General features: G+C 45.0%; 1 long non-coding RNA gene across 2 annotated transcripts; it reads left to right on the top strand.

Moving 5' to 3' along the window:
- The first annotated feature begins 654 nt into the window (after window positions 1-654).
- Window positions 655-4458, top strand: LOC136292999 (uncharacterized). 2 transcript variants are annotated; one of them, XR_010722039.1, is made up of 3 exons: window positions 655-950; window positions 1369-1432; window positions 3433-4458. It is a non-coding gene; the product is annotated as an uncharacterized lncRNA (long non-coding RNA). The 2 variants fall into 2 exon arrangements; XR_010722038.1 differs by lacking the exon at window positions 3433-4458 and adding an exon at window positions 1912-2353.
- Window positions 4459-4706: the final 248 nt, after the last annotated feature.

The raw sequence follows: 4706 nt of genomic DNA, 5'->3' as shown, positions 1-4706 counted from the left end.
TTGTCTTCCTGACAGAACTCATATCTCTCCTGTGACAGCAAAGGGAACATAGACAGGGAACTTTGACCAGAAGAACAATGAGAACATTGACCAGAGTCCAGTGTGCACTCTTCAGCAGCAAAAATATGTAAGATAGTTTATAAAGCTGACGCTATAACATTTTCAACAAGCAACGCTACATTAGGGGACAGCATTTCCTCAAACAAATGAAAGAATAGTATTTTTAAGGTGACTTCAGCAGCCGGAAATTAAAGATCAATTGCCTTACAATGATACTGGGACTTCCAAAGACCCCCTTTGTAGACCTGTCCTGCTTTTTGTTGTGAGATCAAAGCAATAAGAATAACTAAGTCCTTCTTGCTAAGGCGAAAATGTGGAGGCCAAAACACTTGTGATGGAAAGCAGCCATCATGAAGCCATCATGAGCTCATTGAGATTACAGACGCATGACAATCATTGTCAGATGCTCAAGAACACAAAACCAAAGTAAATGGCTTAACAGTGCAAGTCATCTAATGACTTACCAGTCATTTGCAATGACTTACCGGTGGAAGTTATTTATACCAGTAAGTGGGAACCAATGGGAAGCAGCAATTCTGAGCGCTGTCAATTATTTACACCAGTTGTTTAGAGGCAGGCCTGCCCAGACACCATTAACAGAGCTCAGATACATTATTCCCCACTGCTGATGGATCTTCAGGCTATAAATTAGAAAGGAAGCTGACCCTGAAGGACCTAAAAGGCAAGGAGAGAAAGCATCCACCAAGACTGAGGTGTTGTCTGCTCTCAGCTAAGAGAAGACTCACTGGAAAGCACAGGCACAACCCTGCCTCGTTCCAGAAAGACATTCAGTTGTTGATGCCATCCACGAGGTCTGACTGGCTGGAAGGGGAGGATACTGCTATCAGGATGTGCAGCTTTTCCCTCCGGCAGTCAAAAGGATAAGTCCGGTATGAGTTTTAGAGATTGTCATTGCATGGAGGAGGGAGGGTGGGAGGAAAAGGAACTTGCCTATATGTTCCACATGCAGAATTGCAAAGGCATGCTCTGAAGGGCAAATAGTACCTCTTCTTCTCCCTGCCCTGATTTGCAAAAAACTTCAGTCATACTCACACAGAGAAACCCTGGATCTCAACATGCTCAGCTACTCTGCTGTGTCCAAGGTGTTAATAAATAATTGACAGCGGCTCCCAGAACAGACTCACAGAAAATGTCACTTTTGGTCCCTGTCAAGTAGAAGACATTTGGGAAGTTTTTGTTTGTGTTCTTTTTCTGTGTTTGATTTGATTTTCTCACTTCCTTCTCCCTCCAGTTGCCCTAAAGCTATAAGAATAATATAAGATCTGTCTCATCTGGTATCTGTGACAGGTACAGCTCTGCATGCCATGGCCGTGAGGAAGCAAGAGGTCCCCGAGCCTCCTGCAGCTAGCTGGCAAGTCTGAATTAACTTCATCTCCATTGGTAGACATTTCAGACCTAAGATAGAATTGCTGCTCTGTAGGATCCAGGCTGCCCTTTTCCCCATCCTCCTTGGTGATTTATGGGCTTTATTTTCCTACCTACTCTGTGCTGCAGGATTTGGAGGTGGTAGTGAGGGAACATGAAAGACAAGTCAGCACAGGCATACAGGATCCTAGTGCAATTTGGCACCATTCCACTGCCAGTGCAATGTCTTGTGAACTGCTCAGATGGTTTAAACAGTCTAATCCCAGATCCCTCCTTCAGGTTTTCCTTTTCTCATTTGTTCATAGCAGCAAAGGATGTAGTAAGGATGCCATGAGTTGAGAGAAGCTTTTTCTGGAAACAGGGCAGTACTGGTACAAAATGAAAAATGTCAGCTTGTTCTCTAATGGCAAAAAGGGTTTCATATTGTTGCAGCCTACCACAGTCTAACACTATCCTTGTTCTCAGGCTCCTGTGGTTACATCTGTGCCCTGCATGGCCTCTTGAGCAGTACTGCAGTGATAGGAATCATACAGAATCACAGAATCATAGACCATCTTGAGCTGGAAGGGATCCACAATGATCATGGAAGTCCAACTCCTGTCCCTGCACAAGGCCACCCCAAAAATAACACCACATGCTTGAGAGTGTTACCCAAATGCCTCTTGAACTTCGATGGGCGTGGCACCATGACCATTTCCTGGGCAGCCTGTTCCAGTGCCCACAAACAGTGGCACAGGAAAGTGATAGGTGCCTCAGCCACTACCCCACCATATGTCTGAGGATTACCCTTCTAGGACACCCAGGGGCACTTTATCTGTCTCTTAAATTGTTGCAGTTCATATCACATGAGTTAAAGCACTCTGGCAGGTGTTGTGGTGCTGTTCAAGACACTAGAGAAGGAGATGGTATTTAGTTCTTCACATCAAACATCAACTCCCCCACACTGAGGTGTTTGGGATGTCTGGAGACCCCTGGAATGCACAGCAAAAGCAAAACTGGAGATGGGTCCAGTCAGGCACCTGGACCTGAGTCCTGAGCCCCTTCAGCTGAGGCTGATTCACTCAAAGGCTTTCATGGCCGTAATGAGGCTGTTGCTAAGCTGGGAACTGCAGGTGGATGTCCCTTGTTATTTCAGGCTTTCTCTGCAGTGAAAGCACGTGTGTTTGGGAAATGCTCAGGTGCAGAGGGGGTGGCTGGTTGTTGCTGACAGAACTGCTCTGGTTTTTCAGTCTCCATTTGCTAATGGAATCTGAGACCCAAAAAGACACGGGTAGTTGTTCATTAAAGTCATCTCTTCTCTCTGTCTGTTTATTTCCATTTTTAAAAGGCCACCTTCATAACTCAGAGCAGCCTGCCTGCCTTGCTTTTACTAAAGAGAATTTCAAGCAGGCTTAGACTTTATCCCTTTTTCAGACTAATAGATCCTCAATTTCAAAACACCACTCTGCACTCTACAGGACACAGGGAAAATTGCAGCAAGAGGATGCTCTAGGAAAGAAGATTCTTGTTTTCCAGAAGCATAGATACCCAGCACACAGGCTACAACTCTAGGCTTTTCTCAACGTAGTTCAAGATTTATTGAAAATAAATCCTTAGTTCAAGGTTTATTGAAAATTTATTATTGCATTTTTTGTACCAAGAGTAGCTTCTTGGCCCTCTTTTTATTGTTCTGAGAGGTTTGGGTTGTTGGGCTTTCTTTCTCGCAGGCAACCAGATACCTGCCTACATCTTTTGCCCCTGGCTCTGATTTAACTATGTCTTTGCAAGTCAAATTTAGTACCTGCTCATTCCAAGAATACTGAAAGGTGTGGGAAAGCATATTTGAGTTGTAGTGTGTATTTTGTCTCTGCATGGCTCCTGTCAAGGATGCCGGGTAGTTACACCATCTGATTTCTTTGGTATCTTTTGCAACTGAGTAAGAGAAGAAAACCAATCATAGGGAAGAGTTCCAACTCAGATTTTATTTTTTGTTTCTTTTCTCCTCAGCCATTCCAGAGCATGAGGTATTGCTGGTTTTAGAAGATAATGGCCCAGTGCATTGGTAACATGAGGACAAGTCCAGATGAAGAAGTAATGCAAATCATCTCCTGTGTATGCTTGTGAACCTGTGCTGAGGAACCCTGTGAGCTGTGCACGTGAGCAGAGAGGAGCTGCTCACCCCACGTGCAAGCTTTGTTGGGGAGAAGCTGGTTCACAGCTATGAAAGCACTGGATAAAGTGATGAAAGTGATAACAGTACTGGATAAAGCAAACAATCCCTTCCCTGACATGCAGCCCTGGAGTTTCCAGTCCGCTCGGTGGAAATTTCCTGAGCCAAAGATTTTATGCCTGCCTCTGTTTCCAGCCTTGGATGGATAAATGTGTCCAGCTGTTTGAGGGGGTTGACTCATTACTGATTGGTAAAACTTGTAGCAGAAATAATTACTGTTCTACAGCTGAGCTGTGCTATTCTCTACCTTTGTTCTACCCTTCTTGCTTGACTATTCCACTGGAAACTCTTGTGTCTTGGTGAGCTCCCTGTTCTGCTTCACTCTTCTCATTTTCTTGTCATAGATTTTTCAAAAGTCTACCTTTTTTCACCTCAATTCTGTGTTTTGATCTTTCCTTTTAGATCCAGACACCTGGGAAGGCTCTGGCTCTCCCTGCAATAAAAACAGGCAGATAATTTCCCCTTGGGAAGAAGGGATTATTCCAAAGAAAGAATAAAATTCAACCCCAGAGAGAAAAGATCACAGTATTGTGGGAGGATAGTTCAGAAAAATGGGACCCCTTTGGCTGGATTAGGACAAGGGCAGGTGCCCTTCTGAGATTCCTCCCTCCCCACCAGCAGTGTCCCAAGTATCTCAGGCTCTCTCTGTAGCAAGAGCCTTCAGCTCTGTGTAAAGTCAGCAGCAGGACTGCACCCCTTTGGCCAGCCCTCACAATCTGATAGCATCACCAAGAGACCACCCAGCCCCATGCTCACCTTCTGCAGGCACTAAGCACAGGCCTAGACCCAGAGGACAGTGTCAGAACTAGACAGGGTACAGGGATGACCCACTCCCTGCTTTCTGCCCCATGCCAGCATGGTGGGTGTGAGCACACCGTGCAGCAATGCCTGCAGCAGCAGTTTGTTTGTGGGAGGTGACTCCTGTAGCCATGACAGCTTTCTTGGAAACTCTGTGGTTCTTTATGTAGAACTAATGTGAGCTAAATTCAGACTAAAGTGGGCAGTTTGTATGAAAAGAGGGAACATTCCTAATTCTGGGGCAAAAATATAC

This window comes from Chamaea fasciata, unplaced genomic scaffold (genome assembly GCF_029207755.1).
Source record: "Chamaea fasciata isolate MVZ Bird 193981 ecotype frontalis unplaced genomic scaffold, bChaFas1.0.hap1 SCAF_8, whole genome shotgun sequence".
Taxonomy (NCBI): Eukaryota; Metazoa; Chordata; class Aves; order Passeriformes; family Sylviidae; genus Chamaea; species Chamaea fasciata.
The sequence above is the reverse complement of the archived record's forward strand: the minus strand, read 5'-3'. Positions and strand labels throughout refer to the sequence as shown.